General features: G+C 40.9%; 1 protein-coding gene across 3 annotated transcripts in view; it reads left to right on the top strand.

Annotated features, from left to right (window-relative positions):
• Positions 1-3228: 3228 nt before the first annotated feature.
• The window catches only part of gli2a (GLI family zinc finger 2a), a 400256-nt gene continuing 383914 nt past the window's right edge, over positions 3229-19570 (top strand). For 2 of the 3 annotated variants that reach the window (XM_072579871.1, XM_072579867.1), the window contains exon 1: positions 3230-3726. The gene's annotated coding sequence lies outside the window, so the exon portion shown is untranslated. Of the gene's footprint in view, positions 3727-19570 lie in introns of all 3 variants that reach the window. The other variant, XM_072579873.1, reaches the window with a different exon arrangement.

Below are 19570 nucleotides of genomic sequence, written 5' to 3'. Positions count from 1 at the left end.
AAAATATCCCATTAAACTTAATAGGAGAATCATTTATGGGTTGTTCAATTTAATTGACTAAAAGTCGAATAACTTAATATGACTATATTGTTGTTTTATGATATTCATCGATGATTGCATTCGTTCATTTTCAATATAGATATTACTTTAATTATATATATCTTGAAGGATGTGGCAGAATTTTATAGGGTTGCCATTTGATTAAACTGCAATTTATTGGTATATGATTTATAGTCTATACATAATTATAATCTTTTTTAGTTTCAGCTATTAGCGTATGTTGTATAATTAAATCAAGTTTGAGGATGGGATTGTGCAGCTCTGAGGTTTGATGTGCTAATATTCTATAACGATTGTTTTTGAGTTGTGAGCACATGACTGTAACTTGTTAGTCAGTTGGCAGAGTTCCATTCTGGGTCACACAGTTGGGGATTGTCACACTGTATTTAAATTTGAGTGTACCATCTATAGTGACAGCTGAGTGCAGCATGTTGCTGATAGGTGTCCTTCAAATCTTTTGGAAAGATTGAAAAAGCTTGAATTGTTTACTCTTGAGAGAAGAAGGTTGTTGGTTGATATTCAAGTCTTTAAAATTAAGAGGGGTTTCAGAGGGTAAACAAAATGACATTTCCACTGTATGTAAGTCCAAAACTAGGGGCTATCAATACAAGATGATCACTAATAAACCCAATAAGAATTCCAAGAGGAATTCCACTTAAAAAAGTCAAAAATCAAATGACACCAGGTTATAAGTCCAACAGGTCTATTTCAAATCGCTTTTGGAACCCCACCCTTCGTCAGGTGTGGAACTCTGAAAGTTTGCAATTTCAAATAAACTGGTTGGACTATAACCTGGTGCCATGTGATTTTTAACCTCGTCCACCCCAGTCCAACTCTAGCATCTCTACATCACTTAAAAAAAATGTTTGAAGTGTGTGGAATTCACTACTGTGTGAGTCAAAATAGCATGTACATCTTAAAGGGAAAGTGAGTTAAAAACCTGGGAGTAAAGGAAATAAGAGACTATACATAAAGACAAGCTGGAGGAATTTCATAAACACTGGCACAGACTAATTAGTTAGGTCAACTATGTGCCTTAAATTGCAGATAACTTGAAGCATGTACTTCTAAAACAACAATCACTGGTATTGAAAGAAAAACAATAGTTGGAAGAGAATGAATGTTTTAGTCTGAAAGTTGTTAATGATGATGAGGACAATAATGTTGCAGATTACAGATTTTTGTTGACAATGTTCTGTGAGCTATGAAAATCTGCTGTCTTGTAACCTGATATAAGACATGCTACCATACTATGGCTGTATCTATTTTAATGACCACAAATGTTGTGAAACTTGAAAAGGATCAGAAAAGATTTAAAAGGATGTTGCCAGGGTTGGAGGGTTTCAGCTATAGGGAGAGTTTGAATAAGCTAGGGATGTTTTCCTGGAGTGTTGGAGGCTGAAGAGGTTTATAAAATCATGAGGGGCACAGATAGGGTAAATCGACAAGTTATTTTCCCCAGGGTGGGGGAGTCCAAAACTAGAAGGCATAAGTTTAAGGTGAGAGGGGAAAGATTTTAAAGGGACCCAAGGGGCAACCTTTCACGCAGAGGATGGTGTGTTAACAGAATGAGCTGCCAGAGGAAGTGGTGGAGGCTGGTACAATTACACTAATTAAAAGGCATCTGGATAGGAAGGGTTGAGAAGGGTATGGGCTAAATGCTGGCAAATGGACTAGATTAATTCACAATATCTAGTTGGCATGGATGAGTTGGACTGATGAGTCTGTTTCGGTGCCGTATATCTCTGTGACTAATTGTTTATTAAATACAAGCTGAGCACCTATTGTTGTAAGCAAATACTCAGGGCATTTGCCAAGGACAGCTGGGGCACCACAATCTGACAGTTATGTTGCAATAGTACAGGACTTTGGTGATGTCCCACTGGAAATATTGTGTTCAGTTTTGGCCACCTTGTTAAAGGAAGAATGTTGTGATACTGGAAAGAGCGCAGAAGAAATTTACAAGGATGTTGCCAGGACTCAATGATCTGAGTTATAAGGAGACATCGGACAAGCTAGGACTTTTTTCTTTACAGGTAAGAGACTGAGGGATATCCTTATAGAGGTGTATGGGATCATGAGAGGCATGGGTAGGGTGAATACATTCAAGTCTTTTTTTCTCAGGGTTGGGGAATCACAGACTAGAGGGTATCAGTTTAAGGTTAGAGGGGAAAGAATGAAAGGGAACCTGAGGAGCACTTTTTTAAAAACAGCGTGTTGTAATCATATGGAATGAGCTGCCAGCGGAAATGGTTGAGGTGGGTACATTAACAACATTTAAAAGGCATTTGGAACAATACATGGATAGGAAAGCTTTAGAAGGAATTGTGCTAAGTGGGGTTAGCGTGGATGGACATTTTGGTCGGCATGGACCAGTTTGGGCCAAAGGGCCCGTCTCTGTGCTGTCGGACTCTTTGACTCAATGACAAGACGCGCTCTTCCCCTTCCTCTTCACATAGCCAGCAGCTAACAGGGGAGGGCGCCACTGCCATCATTCCCGGAGCTGGACCTATCAAGAATTAAATTGTATCGCCAGCAGAGGTCAGCAAAGCACAAGACTAAAGGGAGATTTCTGTCCCAGAAAATCAGTCAGAATTGCTGGGAGAGCTGCAGAGTCCTGCTTTCACGTACAGTCCGACAGTGAAAGATCTTGAAGTCGAAAATATTGTGTTAAGGCTTCTACACGTCTGGATTGCAATAAATCATCACAATTATTTGACCTCGTCTTTTATTTTAATTGCAAAGTGAGGATTGGGTTAAGTGTATGATTTCTGCTAAGTAGCATAAAAGATGTAAATACAGTGTTAAAAATATGTGTGAAGATCATAGAACACAATACTAGTACATGGAATAATTTATTTTGGTCAGCATTCTTGCTATATATATATATATATAAATATAAAACTTACTGACAAAGGCAAAGTTTTTTTTCATTACAAAGCAAGTTTGGTATTTGCAGATAGAGAGAGGGCGAGGTACATACACAGACGGGTTAGAATGGGAAGAACTTTTGCCAAATCCATTCCTGGGTTTTTGAAAGTGCGTCTTTGGGAGCAAAATACTTCGAGTAACTAACGTTGGGCACTCACCAGGGGAGAAGGAGGGAGATAATCAGATAAGGGGGTTGGGAAGGGGGGGATAGGCATAAGTAATTCAGGGACTGCCTTTTCTGGAGCAGAAAGCTGGGAACTGGTGAGACAGAGGGAGGAAGAGAGAGAAAAAAAAGTTTGCCGAATTGTCCTCTCCCCTCCCTCTTTCTGCGTGTTGAGTCGAGAGGAGAAAGTTTTTTTTGCCCTCCTGTATCTTGTCTGAAGAGTCGCGGTACAGACACGCCAACAGTGGCCTCAACTCGCCAAACTCTGCGACTGAATTCATTCCTTTTTTTTTGCAAAAGAAAAAATACACACGCTGAGAGGGACTGCCTCCCCGGATTTCTTTGCTCAACTTCAGATCTTTTGGAGAGCTTTACTTTGTTTTTGAAGCGTGGAATTTTTTTGTTTTGTTTGCAAAAAAAAAGCGCTGATGATAACGGTTCCACGAGTTGTTTTTTAAAAAACAAATCGTCTGTAGAAGTTTGTTTTTTGTTTCGACATAGTTATTTCTTCCAGTTTGAAGCTTTCAACAAATGATCAGATAATCAAAACAAAAGCTCTTCATTACAAGCAGGTAATGTTTTGTATTTTTCCCCCCCTCTTCCTGTTTTAAGCTGAGTGGTACCTCTGTGTTTACCGAAGACTGTATTGCAATTGTAATCATCTTTTCAAAACTTTAGCGGTCCCTGTTAGATTAGGCTGTGCTGGGAGGTGGGGGTGGTTGGAATTATGATTCACAACAAACCGTGACTTTAGAATTCAAATGCCCCCAAAGTTCTCATTTTGTTGCAAAGCCCCATTGTCCCGTGTTGTCTTTTATTTTAAAAAAAATGTTTCTAACCCGTTTCAGCTTCTGCCGTCTTTTGTCCCGTTTTACCTTTTATGGAATTCCAAAAATGTTCTGGTTTTTGCAACCTGATCCCATTTTTTTTCTCTCTCTGGATGAGTATTTGGTTGAATGCCGGGCGCCAGTCTCATTAAGGAGTTAAAGGGGGAATTGAGAGACTGTGTGTGTCTCAACGCAGAGTTTCCTCTGTGCGTGTGTTGTGGGGGGCTGAGGGGAAAAAAGTTGGACGGCTAGTTTAGTAACTTTTTTGTTGTTATTGTCAACCGGGTCTGAGCAGTTTTGTTTTCCCCCACAGTAATTGATGTTTTGCATGGGATTCACTTGCTATCTTTGCATTTGGTATTGTGTCATATATCTGTGCTTTTGAAGGAGTCATGCGTTTGCATAAAGGACAAGTTCAGCGAGGAAAGTGTTATAGTAAATGCTCTTTCTGCCCGTCCAGTGATGTAACGACCACGAACAGAATGGAACTGATTTTTTTTTGGTTTGTTTGTTACGTGAAACACTTAGGAATTATTTCCCTCCACCAGTAAAATTATTTTAATGATGCATTTTCTCCGGTCTTGCCCTGGAATTAATTGCATGTTTTGGCACCACTTGCAACTAAGAAGCGCAAACGTATTTTAATTACACGTTTTCTTTCACATTGAGCGATCGGGGTGTGTTACCTGACTGAAGTACAGTATGTCGTTCTCATGGCAAAATCTGGTCGCTTTGCTTAAACAGTTCAGTCCAAATGTGACCAATTTTGCCACAAAAGGTCAGAGTTGCTCTTAAAGGGACAGTGCTCCTAGAACAAAACAAAACGATGACGATTGTGAGTGATTTTGAGACGTTATTTTTGCATAATGACTCTCAGTACAATTGTTGCAATTTTACATATGCATATGTATAATATGTTGTATGTGGGTGTGTGTGCTGACCAATAACTGCGTCTGTCCAGTTGGCAGAGTGATAACTGACACAGCCCTTCAGTGCTATCTGAAATACACACGGGGCATTGCTAAAATTCTTTGTGCTTCTTTGAGACCTGTATCACATCAATTTTGGAGCCAATTTAACTGTACAAACACACAACTGCCAGAGTGTTCGCTCTTGAAATACACTGGGAGAGAAGAAAACTTTCTGGCTCACTTGTACCAAAGTTTTCTCCTGGGAAGTTTCCTTTTCTGAGAACACTGAATGTGACCCAAATTGCATTTCTCTCTGGCACCAATTTGACCTGGTATAGAACATCTTTGGTTTCCGAAAATGCTTTGTGTATGTGCGTGCAGGCGGTAGTCATTCTGCCCTGTAAGCCAAGCATTCCTGACTCTAATGCTCTTTTACGGATGATCCAGCTTTTAAAAGAGTTGAATTTATATTTACATCCATATTATGAAACATTTTTAAAGTGAATACCTAGTTAGTGGTGGACAAGTAAATAAAAAATATTTTTTCTCTAAATAAAGAAGCATTCTAATCAGATCTAACTTTGATTCACGGTTAAATTCTCATACTGTTTGCTGTGTGCTGTTAGGTCATTTTTAAAATGGAATATAAGGTCAGGTAATGTGAAACATATAAATTCAGACAAGTTGTTCAGATCAACTGTGTTTTGTTTAAAAAGTCAGTTCATTGGAACTTGCTTAATTAGATGGCTGTTCATTGCTTACAATGTCATTAAGGCATCAATGTCTTGAAAATGACCTTTGATACCAATGTTTACTCCTGTTTACAATTTGTGGTGTGTTTTTAAAAACAGTTTATGGTGTATCTGAAGCAATTTGCGTGACTGATGCTTCTTAGTGCCACAGAAGCATTTTAAATAATGGTAGATTCGACATGTGGAAACATTACACATTTGCTGGAGCTCAAGACTTTTTTCCCCCAGTGATGCCGATGCAGCAGCCAGCAAGCCTGTGGAAAAGAAAACCATCCTAAATCCCTCTGGGCTTGATCTGCAGTAGGGTTTTGTAGTTTTAAGTACTGAACTTGTCCTGCAGTTACTTTGGAAGATTTTGCTCCTGGCAGAATGAGCTTGCTGTAAAGGTTGGTCTCAGCTCACGCAGTGGCATGCTTACGTATCTATGAGGTGTACACCCAAGTCCCCTTGAAACTCTTGAATGTATTACTTCACAGTCAATGATTGACGCAGTGATAAGGTAGAACTGTAAGTGTACCCTGCTTTTGAATGTGAGTTTGAACGAACATATTGTTATGCTGTGCTCATAGTAGCAGAATGGGTACAGGTTTTGTGGGCACACAGAGCAGTTTTACATAGAGAGCTTATGATGAGAACATGGTACACCCCCACACAAATTATCTTCTGTGAAAGTCTTCTTCATCTGAGTGTACATTTGACATTCAGTGCTGACTTACAACATTTATTTGGCATTCTACTGGTCACTCATTTATTGTACTGGACCACAAGAACAAAGTAAATAGGAGAAGGAGTAGGCCATTCAGCCTGTCAAAACTGATCTAGCAATCAAATAGATCGTGCTGATCTTCTACCTCAATGCCATTAGCCTGCACTATCCGCATATTCCTCAATATCAAAGAACAAAGAAAATTACAGCACAGGAACAGGCCCTTTGGCACTCCAAGCCTGCACTGATTCAGATCCTCTATCTAAACCTGTTGCCTATTTTCTAAGGATCTGCTCCATGCCCATTCATATATCTGTCTAGATGTGTCTTAAATGATGCTATCATGCCCGCCTCTACCAACTCCACTGGCAATGCTTTCCAGGCACCCACCACCGTCCGCTTAAAGAGCTTTCCACGCATGTCTCTCTCTTAGTTTTCCCCTTTCACCTTGAACCTATGACCTAGTAATTGAGTCCCCCACTCTGAGAAAAAGCTTCTTGCTATCCACCCAGTCTATATCTCTCAAGATTTTGTAGACCTCAATCAGGTCTCCACCAAACTCCAGCTTTCTCATGAAAACAATCCTGACTCTCCTTCATAGCTAGTGGCCTCCATACCATGCCATATCCTGGTGAACCTCCTCTACACCCTCTCCAACACATCCACATCCGTTTGGTAATGTGGCGACTAGAACTGTACGCAGTATTCCAAATGTGGTCAAACCAAAGTCCTATGCAAATATTACATGACCTGCCAACTCTTGTACTCAATACCCTGTCTGATGAAGGAAAGCATGTAGCATGCCATCTTCATCACTTTATCAACCTATATTGCTACCTTCAAGGTACAATGGACCTGAACACATAGCATCAGAGACATAGAGATGTACAGTATGGAAACAGACCCTTTTGGTCCCACTCATCCATGCCAACCAGACATTTTAAAATAATCTAGTCCCATTTGCCAGCATTTGGCCCATATCACTCGAAATCTTTCCTATTCATGTATCCATCTCGATGCCTTTTCAATGTTGTACCAGCCTGCACCACTTCCTTGGCAGCTCATTCCATATGCGCACTACCCTCTACATGGATAGGTTTTCCCTTAGGTCCCTTTTGTATCTCCCCCCCCCCCCCTCATCTTAAACCTAACCTCTCTCGTTTTCGATTCCCTTACCCTGGGAATAAGACCTCCTCTGTTCACCCTCTCCATACCTCTCATGATTTTATAAAGCTCTATTCAGTCATCCCTCAGCCTCTGACACGGTCTTTAATATCTAGGAATGGATTAAACTCTGTCATCAATTCCTCAATGACTGGACATCCCAGCCCTCTGTGGTCAAGAATTCCAAAAATTCACCACCTGCTGAAGCTATTTTTCCTCACCTCAGTCTTAAATGGCCTGACTCTTTCAGTATTTGTAGAATTTGTAATAATTATTAGTGTTGAATTGTTCTGTAATTAAAGGATCATGCTGCAGGTTATAAAATAGCTCGTCCAGATTGTCTTGCACTGCCACTTTCAAGGCAAAAGCAAACTGCTAGTGCAGTGCTCCACAAACGGCAGCAGGACTCAATGTGCAGCATGCCTCTCGGTCAGTTAATGCCACAAGCTAACTGAAAAGCTACAGCAGTAACTGCTCCGTGTCTTCATACCAATTAACGCCTTGCCAATATGTGGAGCTTCTGTCAATAGACTTCAGTTTCTGTGAAATCTGTGTTAAAATTTGCCTTGTAAATCCCAATAGCAGGATTTACATCTACTGGCACAGTAAAATCTTGAAGTTATTTTGCTTTCAGTTTTTTGGTTATTCGTCAATTCTATTTAAAATTGTTGTGGTACACAGATGCTTCAGCCCTGGTGATATAGTGACTGACACTGGCATCAGCAATTTACACTCAAACAATTGCCAATCTGGTAAAGAACTTTGCAGGATAACTTAGCAAATGGTAGTGTCCCTTACCACTAGCTCTGGAAGAAATCATTATGTGACTTTATCCACAATACATTGATGATTAAACAAAATTGTCAATCTTAAATTTATTTGATATGAACACTTCTTTCTGGCTTTAGAAATTGCTAAATGCATCATCAATTTTTGATTCTAAAGTTATAAAGTCATTTGGATGGAAGCAAACTCTTTGGTCCAAATTGTCCATGCAGACCACGTTTTCCAGACTAAACTAGTCCCATTTGCCTGTGTTTGGCCCATATTCCTTTAACCTTCGCTATTCATGTAACTGTCCAAATGCCTTTTAAATTTTGTAATTGTACCACGTCCTCTGGCAATTCATTTCACATATGAACCACTCTCTGTGTGAAAAGGTTACCCTTCAAGTCCCTTTTAAATCTTTCTCCTCCCACCTTAAAAATATATACTCTAAATTTGAACTCCCCTACCCAAGGGAAAAGACCTTTGTTATTTACTTTATCTATTCCCCTCATTGATCACCTCTATAAGATTGCTCCTCAACTTCCTAGGCTCCAGTGAAAACCGACCCAGCCTATTCAACTGGGATTTTCCAGCATTTTCTCTTTTGGTTCCAGCCTATTCAGCCTCTGGTTATCACTTAAGCCCTCCATCCCGGCAATATCCTTGTAAATCTTTTCTGAGTCCTGTCCAATTTAATAATATTCTTCGTATAGTAGGGTGACCAGAACTGTACACAGCACTCCAGAAATGGCCTCACCAATGTCCTGTACAACCCTAAAGTATTGAAACCTGCACTATCTACTCTTGTTCTGTTCAGAAGAAGGTCACGGGATCTGAAATGTTAACTCTGGTTTTTCTTTACAGATGCTGCCAGATCTACTGAGCTTTTCCAGCAATTTCTGTTCTTGTTTCTATCCACTCTTGCAATGTGTTAAGCCTAATTAAATGTCTTGAGTTTTACCTACAATGGTAGATAATGCAAAAGAGATTATTTTAACCTCATTAGTAAACTCTGTCTTTATATGCAGTGTATATCCATATGTATACATTTTTTACATGTGATTGATTTGCAATACTTTACTTTTGTATAGAAAATTTCAAAGAAATGTTTTTCCCATTAATAAAAATTGGGTGATCTAAATTAATGGAATTATTGAGTATTTAAATTGACAGTTTGTGGCTGATGCTAAATATTCCTAGCATCTTTATGGCACTGTTACTGATTTGGTAAGAAAACATGTGATACCCCTTTAATAGCATTTGTTTAGCCTCCAGTGAGGTCAACACCAGTATTTTCTAGGCTTGGCCTTCAGTGATATTGCCAACGTATTGGATTGAGTTTCCGTGTGTCTTGATGGCCCATAGATCTTAGCCATATTCGTGATTCCACAGCTATTCAAATTTCTTACACTGTGTACCTAATATAAATAATGCACACAATCTTCTTCAATCACGATCCCTGTAACCTGCCTTATATTCAGTCCTGTCACTCTATTCCCTCAAATCCCAATGAGTGGAACTGAATTCCTGTTTTCCACCCCACAATGTAGAGAAGTCAAAATTCAAAGCCTTGATACTTCACCTTATCCAACCCTTGTACTCTCCTTCAGCTTAATAGCTGAAGCTGTGGGGCCTCCAAATAGCCACCTGTGTGTTCCCATCCCCCACATTTTCATTACCAGCTAGCTCTCTGGCCATCTTTGGTCTATTCTCACAAACTTCTGCCCCCCTCATCACCTCCCCCACCTTCCTAAGTCCTTCCTTCTTTTGCTACTCTTCTGCCCAACATTAAGAAAACTTCTCAACACTCTCTGTTTATTAAGCTATATCCATGGATCCCTCTCCTAACTTTTTCACTACAATTTGACATCTGCTGTCTCCTGTGGGAAGCGGCTGGAGCTTTCTTATGAAATGAAAGCCACGATCAAGATGCAAGTTGTTGTTGGTTGGAGGCTCCATGGTTTGTAATGCTTGATAAGCATCTTGGAAGCCTTTGTGTGACAAAGATAGCTCCTCAGATATTCAATCCATTGCCGAAATGTTCTGATCCAGATTTTACAGTAATGTAAACAGTGAAGCTTTGGAAATTATCAGGGCTGTGTCTGGACTGATTATAAACAGGAGTCAACTTGCAAAAATGTTAATATCTGAAATACTGAATATCATGCATTGTTAACAAGTCACTTTCAACATAATTAAACTCGTTTTCCTTTTATGTGCATGTGGAAGAATCAGCTATATACACTGAAAATGCACACTTTGTGCAGGGGGTGAAAGGGTTGGTTTTGGGAAGGTAACTAACCAACAGGTACAGCTGGTGAGTAAAATAAAGTAGGATGCAGGCAGTAAGGGGCGGCTTTAATTTCTGTCACTGCAATTATTTTTGGTTTTGTTATGAAATGGCCAGTGGTTTGTGTGACTGTAGCTTCATCGAAAGTTGTTCAGCATGAGGGCCTGATCGCTGTGATTTGCATTAGAAGAAAGATTTACTGCAGTTGCTATTGTGTTCAATGAAGAGTTCCAGCAGTCAGGCCAGAGGGAATGAAAAGGCTGCAAAGAAATGATGGGCTATTCAGGTTTTTTTCACAGTCTAAAGCTGTGGTCATCTGCCTCTGAAATCCACGATCAGGATGTCACTTTCATCTTCAAGAACACCATTATGTTGCTTTTCTCACACATTCACTTTTGTCAGGGATTATGGATCAGATATTCTTTTTCTTCACTCCTGTGGAAACCTGTTGTTTTGCATCTGAAAGTTTAAATGAGACAAAACCGCCGAAACTCAAGCTCAGTCTTCTTTGTATAATAGTACCAAATTCATTCTCAGCATTTCAGACTAAACCGCTATTAAGTTAAACCATCACTGAGTTAAGACAGATTGCATTCTTGGGAGGCAAAGGGAAATCCTAAACTGCGACATGTTGCTTTTTCCAATGTTTCTGAAAGCAAGCCGTGAGAGATCTGTTGAACGTGATTCACTGTTTTATAAAATTGTTTCTCTCAAACCTGATTCAGTGTTTAATGCATTGTAGTGAGCAAACTCTTATTTCAAGTGAGACTTTAGCACTTTGACAAGTCTGCCTTTCAATCACAGTTGTGTACAATTAATGTTAAACCATTGCCTTGCTAAATTTGGATGCTGCTCTCTCCTGCTATCCTGAAACATATGAGTAACAGGGTAGGGGAATGGGTCTGGGTGCGATACGGTTCAGAGGGTTGGTGTGGTCTTGTTGGGCCAAATGGCCTGTTTCCACACTGTAGGGATTGTATGATTTCTATGATTTCTGTACAACACACAGGTGCGTGTATATATAGAGACACACACACACAAAATTGAGCTGGACACTATGAGATGTGTCTGAGTGAGCAAGAGTAAACCTTCCTGGCCAAGATCCTGAACTCCAAATAGGGTAGGAATTCCTTTCGTGGTTACACGTAGCAACATTGTAAAGGGACGTATTGGTAATCGCGCTAGAAATAGAGGGGGAATCTACAAAGATTTACAGCATCTGACACCAGTGTGTGTGGGTCTTTTCCCCAGTATCCTTACCTTATTGTATTGAAAAGGATAACTCTATTATTGTAAAATAATCTGCAATGCATTGCTGGTTATAAAGAGCTTTAGAGTATCCTGATGTCATGAAAGGTGCTATATAAATGCAATTTTTTCATTCAAAAGTTCAGTGCACACTGTTCCACTCTACTGCTACTTTTCATTCATATGTGCATTTGTGCCTTCTTTTTTGCTGTGTACAATATTGCAGGTCAAAAATTCTGTGCACAGCAGGTGACCAAAAGCATGTTATCCAGTGTGGCTTTGCTGTACTATTGTTTGTGATATGCTTACAAACAGCCGCCATGTGTCCTTATTATTGACAGCTCTCTCGACAAGTACTACATGAAAGAGCATCAGTTTTAAGGATCCAGATAACCCTCTACACAGGGTACATAAACACAGTTCTTTGTACACAGGACAATGCTAAAAAGTCTGGCAGTTCTTTGAGTCCCTGCTGTGGAGAGCTGTTCGGTTGCTGAAGTACACTTATGCTAACTTGAATTGATTTAACTTAAATCGTTGCTGGCAACCATGAATGGCAAGGATTTCCTGATCTACTGCATGTAAGTAAAGGATGTACTAGTTAGAATGGAAGAACAGAAAACTTGGAGTGTCGTTTAAATAAATAGATGTATTTAAATACACTTAATTTACTGCAATCGCTTTCTGCTTTCTTTCGAGCAGGAGTCTCTTATGTTTGTGATAGATCACTGAATAATGGTGGTGCCTATCCTGGGACTGAGCCATACAATTTTTTTTCTCTGTGCTGAAAAGCTGAATTTAGTAAAAGTACAGGTTGCTCTGCTATAACAGTTTTCTCTTTCACACAATCACCTAATGAAGGAGCAGTGCTCCGAAAGCTACTGCTTCCAAGTAAACCTGTTGGACTATAACCTGGTGCTGTGTGATTTTTAACTTCATTCACGCAAATTCCCTATAATACGATTTACGAATTAGGGACACTGTTTCTAAAGCATGAAGTTTCAAAACGTGCCTTGGTTATGATATGATTAGTTTAAATGGTGTTGCTATTACACAATTTTCTTGTAGCACGGGATTACATGAAAATGGAACTACCGTGTTATAGCAGAACTGACTGTAACAGTGTGAGGTCCTTAACGTCTCTTCAGCTGGGGAGTTCCAATACTCAGGGTTCGTTTTCTTCAGTCTGATATTCTGTGATACTAGTTGATAGCTAAATTCCAGAGGACATTGTGGAGGGTGTGCGTAGCAGGCTTCCTGTGGTTCACTACCATGTAAATTATGAGGAATTACCATTCAAGATGGGTAATGGAGGGCACCATTTCCTGGTTTGAGTCAGTGCCTACAAGTGACATGGAGCATGTGTTTGCAATAGCGTTCAGACATGACATTTGCTGTGCAAGTTTCTCAGTGAAATAACAGTGCCTAATGGTAAATAATGGCTTGAAGGCTGGCTGGTTTGGTAGATGAAAGAAACTAATTGAAATATATAAGTTCCTGAAGCAACTTGACAGGGTGGATGCTAAACGAATGTCTCCTCACGTGGGAGAGTTTCAAACTAGAGGATAGAAGCTGAGAGAAATCTTTGCTTCTCTCTGTTGGTTATGAGTCTGTGGATCTCTCTTCCACAGATAACAGTGAAGTCACGGTCTTTGAATACTCTTAAAGGAGAGGTCCTCAGATTCTTGGCGAACAAGGAAGCTTTAGGGTATAAGGGTAGTTCAGAAAGTGGAGTTGAGGTCACAATCAGATCAGACATGATCTTATGAAAGAAAACAATGAATTGCTAAAGTTGGCCATCTGAAATACCAACAGAAGTTGCTGGAGAAACTCAGCAAGCCTGCTAGTATCTGTGGAGTGAAAACAGAGTTATTGCTTCGATTCCAATGGCCCTTCTTTTTGAATGTTGGAACAGGTTTGAGGGGCTGAATGGCCTATTCAAATATTCCTATCCAGCAGTCTGCAGTCATAGACCTCGCACTCTCTTCCTATTGTTAGGTTTCAGTTGCAAGGAGTGGATGATCCTGACAGACCAATGACACTGGCTAGAGAGTTTAGAATGATTGGGTCAAAGTCTCATGGTAAGAGATTGGCCATTTAGGACTGAGATGAGAAATTTGTTCACTTAGAGAACTGTGAACCTTTTGGAAATCCCATACCTAGAAAACTGTGAGCGTTCCGTCATAAAGCATAATTCAAGATTGAGATCAGTTTATTTTTTGGGCATTTAGGGAGTCAAGGGATAGGAGAAAAGTGAAAGGTATTTGTGAAGAGTGAGTCAGGTTTAAGTCCAATAATCAAGTTCTGTCTCTATGTTCTGAAGATAGAATAGCTTGTAAAGACATAGGAATCAAAAAAAAATTCAGGGAATTAAATGTCTCATTGTTTTGTCAGAGGGATGTGCACATTGATTAATGACTTGTTCTTTGCCCGTGCAAACATGATTGCTGTGGAAGCATGGGCAGTCAATTAGTAAAATGGGATTAGCAAGCATCGGTACTGACTAATATTTATCATTTAACCAGCAACGCAAAATATTATCAGTTATTATTACATTTCTTGTGGGAGTTTGCTGTGTGTCAATTGGTTGCCACTTTGGAACAACTATCTCAAAAGTATTTAATCAGCTGTAGAGTTGCAATTATGAAAGGTGCTATTTAAATACAAGTTATTACCTTTCTTGAAATATCATAGAATCCCTACAGTGTGGAAACAGGCCATTTGGCCCAACACCAATCCTCCAAAGACCATCCCACCCAGACCCATCCCCCAACCCTGCATTTCCCATGGCTAACGCACCTATCCTACACCCCTCCGAACACTATGGATAATTTAACATGGCCAATCCACCTAACTTACACGTCTTTGGACTGTGGGAGGAAACCAGAGCACCTGGAGGGTAGCAGGTTTCGGGGAGAGCATGTAAACTCCAGACAAACACTCGCCCAAGGGTAAGATCGAACCTGAATCCCTGGTGCTGTGAGGCAACAGTGCTAACCACTGAACCGCTATGCCACCTGGCTGAGCATCTGATAAACGTTGCAAAAATTGTTAACGAGTTGGACAGCCTAATCTCAGACGATAGGAAATATTATACATATTCTTGATCTTGACTGCAGTCTGAATTCCTTTAACACTTGCCCTTAGTCTTCGTTTAGCTGCACAGTAAGAATTCCTGTATGATTTTGATTCAGTGCAGGTCCTCACCCTCAGCTTGAGCACTGATGCCCTGGGTCTATGTTTTGTGTTTTATTTTCTTGCTCTGAGGATTTCTGTCGATTGGCCCCTGCGGCTTCTCCATAACTAATTCACATAGCGGTCTTTCCGAGTCTTGTTCACTGTTACCAGATGTTTCCTCAGAAGTCACAGGATTGGGAATTCCTAGACAAATTTTATTCAGTTCAAAGGCCAGATTCAAGAGCTAGATTCTCCTCTGGATCATATTCATTCTCCAGAACCACTTTGATTTTTCAAGGATTGAAATTGCTTTGACTTTGTAACACCCTCAGTGAATTTGAGAATGCTAAGAAATGGTAGATGTTAATGGCTTGGAGGGAGAAGGCGAGGGTGGCAAGAGGGGAGGTTAATTACAGACTGTTCAGATTTTCCTTCCTCCCCTCCTGAAGACAAGTTTCAGTTGTAGTTTGGTTCCACCACTGCTAACAATCCTTTGTACTTTGATCTATGGCTATAGTGAGAAAAGTGAGCATTGCCAGTGAATTTGATCACCGGAGAAAGCCCCAGGTGAAATGTGTGGGATTGCAGAGGCTAAGAGCTGAAATCTCGGAGCTGTAAGAGATACTACGATTGAAATCTCAGCAAGCCAGATGCAAGAATCACAAATTTCGAAGGGAACAACAATTTATGCTGTTTGAGTAACTTGGCAAGTCCAGTGAGTCAAAGCATTGCTGTGCAGAAGACACCAGGAAAACAATTCATTTGGATGGGTATATGATTAGGAAGGGTCTGGAGGGATATGGGCCGGGTGCTGGCAGGTGGGACTAGACTGGGTTGGGATATCTGGTCAGCATGGACGGGTTGGACTGAAAGGTCTGTTTCCTTGCTGTACATCTGCATGACTCTATAACGTCTTGCTTTTGTTTAATTCAAAAAGGCACTGTTGCATTGACCTGCAGGGAACAGGTTCCTGCACATGAATATGTATAATTTTGGGCAAACATAAGTGAGTCACATTGCAACTTGAGAGAGAACCTTCAATTAAATTCATGCCTAGCATATAAGAAGATGGTTGCAGATGTCGTGGATGAGTCATCTCAGTTTCCGGGCATCTCTACAGGAGTTCCTCAGAGCAGATATTTTCTAACCAACCTATTCAGAGTTGCTGTTACATACCTGTGAAGCAGGTGGGCCTTCAACCCAGGCCTTCTAATTTGGAGTAATGGACACTGCTAAAGCACCACCAGAGCCCCTCGGAGTCCAAGATCACCCATCTTTGGCTGCTTCATCAATGACCTTACTCCCCATCATAAAGTCAGAGATGGAGTTGTTCTCTGATGATTGCACATTGGACAGAACCATTTGTAACTCCTCAGATATCAAAGCACTCCATGGCCAAATGCAGCAAGACCAGCATGTATCTCAGCTTGGGCTGACACACAGCAAGTAATATTCATGAGACACAAGTGTCAGGCAGTGGCCAATCTACAAAAAGAGAGGATCATCCTTGAAATTCAATGCCGTTACCATTGCTGAGAGAGGCCACTAACCATATTCTGGTGTTACTATTGACCAGAAACCAAACACGCTATCTATATAAATGTAGTGGCTACAGGATAAGGTCAGAATCTAGGAGTCCTACAGGAAGTAACTCATCTCCCATTCTCTCAAAGCCTGTCCGCTATCTAGTGTACAAATCAGGGATGTGATGGAATATTCCCCACTTGCCTGGATATGTTCATCTCCAACAGCACTCAAGAGACTCAATATCATCCAGGACAAAGCAACCCACTTGATGGGCACCATTTTCTCCAAAATGCATTACCTCACAGTTCTCTGTATTGAGATTCATCTGCCAGGTGTCTGCACATCTGATCAAATCATCAACGTCTCCCTGCAGTCACTCAGCTTCATTCTCATAACTCGCTATTTTCTCTAGTTTCACCACGGCAGTTACCCTTCAAGCCAGTCACCATCTTGGCTTGGAAAATGTTATTGTTCCTTTGCTCATACTGGACCAAAAGCCTGGAACGTAGTCCCTAACAGAATTACCTGCACCAAATGAATTGTAGCATTTCACAATGCCTACCCACACCAGCTTCTGAGTGGGAACTAGGGATCTGCAATTAATGCTGGCCAAGCCAGAAATACCCACATCCAATGAATGTATAAAAGAAAATTAGCTGTTAGTGTAAATATTAGCACAGTTGGGATTATTCAACATGTGCTGTCCACTTGTGGAACAATGTGTAACTAATCAGTCAGCTTGTAATGTGGCTGATGTAAAGTTACCAGAAGCCACATGCAGGAGTCTGCATACTGCAAAAAAAGGAACATGTCTAGGCAATGTGCTTTTTTTCAAATTAAATATATGTGTGGGGGGGCAGAAATTTCCTATCCTCTCTTTGGCAACTCCTCAATCAATCTGACTAAACTAGCCTAATCAATCAGCATCCTTTGGTCACAGCCTTTCACCCTATCATCATGCTTCCTCTTAGTCTTCCTTATTCCAGGTTTAGCCTCTCTCCTGCATTTGAGATACTCTTTCTGATTTCTATTGCTATTATTATTCCGGTATCCATTATATGCCTCCTTTTCGTCCTTAATTTTCACAAATATCACATGTCTTCCAGGATATTCTAGGTTTAGATACCCTGTATTAATTTCTCATGGGTATATACCTAGTTTGCACCCTATTCATCTCTGTTTTGAAAATCTGCCATTTTTCATCCACCAAAATGCATTGCCAATCATTCTGCTCTAGTGCAATTTTAAGACCCCTGGAAGTCTACCCTTTTTTTAGTTTGCATTCATAATCCTTGACTGATTTTTATCATTTTCCAATTTAATGTTGAACCTTATATTGTGATCGCTATTTCCCAAAAGCTCCACACACTGATGTTCTCCACTTGGCCTTCCTCATTTTCTCTCGGACCAGATCCAGCACAGCTTCCTCCCTGGTAGGACTGTTCTGCAAAGTTCTCCTGCACACATTGAAGGAATTTCTCCCCTTCCGTGACTCACACTGTACCTTTTTCCCAGTATATGCCACAGTAATTGAAGTCACCAACGATCATATCCCTACTTATAGAACATAGAACATAGAAGAATACAGCGCAGTACAGGCCCTTCAGCCCTCGATGTTGCGCCGATCAAAGCCAACCTAACCTACACTAACCCACTATCCTCCATATACCTATCCAATGCCCGCTTAAATACCCATAAAGAGGGAGAGTCCACTACTGCTACTGGCAGGGCATTCCATGAACTTACGACTCGCTGAGTGAAGAACCTACCCCTAACATCAGTCCTATATCTACCCCCCCTTAATTTAAAGCTATGCCCCCTTGTAATAGCTGACTCCATACGTGGAAAAAGGTTCTCACTGTCAACCCTATCTAACCCCCTAATCATCTTGTACACCTCTATCAAATCACCCCTAAACCTTCTTTTCTCCAATGAAAACAACCCCAAGTGCCTCAGCCTTTCCTCATAGGATTTTCCTACCATACCAGGCAACATCCTGGTAAACTTCCTCTGCACCCGTTCCAGTGCCTCCACATCCTTCCTATAGTATGGCGACCAAAACTGCACACAATATTCCAGATGCGGCCGCACCAGAGTCTTATACAACTGCAGCATGACCTCAGGACTCCGGAACTCAATTCCTCTACCAATAAAAGCCAGTACGCCATATGCCTTCTTCACTGCACTATTTACCTGGGTGGCAACTTTCAGAGATCTGTGTACATGGACACCAAGATCCCTCTGCTCTTCCACACTACCAAGTAGTCTACCATTAGCCCAGTAATCCATCTTTTTATCACTCTTACCAAAGTGAATCACTTCACACTTAGCTACATTGAACTCCATTTGCCACCTTAGAACATAGAACATAGAACAATACAGCACAGAACAGGCCCTTCGGCCCACGATGTTGTGCCGAACTTCTATCCTAGATTAAGCACCCATCCATGTACCTATCCAAATGCCGCTTAAAGGTCGCCAATGAATCTGACTCTACCACTCCCACGGGCAGCGCATTCCATGCCCCCACCACTCTCTGGGTGAAGAACCCACCCCTGACATCTCCCCTATACCTTCCACCCTTCACCTTAAATTTATGTCCCCTTGTAACACTCTGTTGTACCCGGGGAAAAAGTTTCTGACTGTCTACTCTATCTATTCCTCTGATCATCTTATAAACCTCTATCAAGTCACCCCTCATCCTTCGCCGTTCCAACGAGAAAAGGCCGAGAACTCTCAACCTATCCTCGTATGACCTACTCTCCATTCCAGGCAACATCCTGGTAAATCTTCTCTGCACCCTCTCCAAAGCTTCCACATCTTTCCTAAAGTGAGGCGACCAGAACTGCACACAGTACTCCAAATGTGGCCTAACCAAAGTCCTGTACAGCTGCAACATCACCTCACGACTCTTGAATTCAATCCCTCTGCTAATGAACGATAATACTCCATAGGCCTTCTTACAAACTCTATCCACCTGAGTGGCAACCTTCAAAGATCTATGTACATAGACCCCAAGATCCCTCTGTTCCTCCACCTGACCAAG

Source organism: Chiloscyllium punctatum, chromosome 10 (assembly GCF_047496795.1).
Source record: "Chiloscyllium punctatum isolate Juve2018m chromosome 10, sChiPun1.3, whole genome shotgun sequence".
Lineage (NCBI taxonomy): Eukaryota > Metazoa > Chordata > Chondrichthyes > Orectolobiformes > Hemiscylliidae > Chiloscyllium > Chiloscyllium punctatum.
Note: the sequence above shows the minus strand (reverse complement) of the source record. Positions and strands in the feature narration are given on the sequence as shown.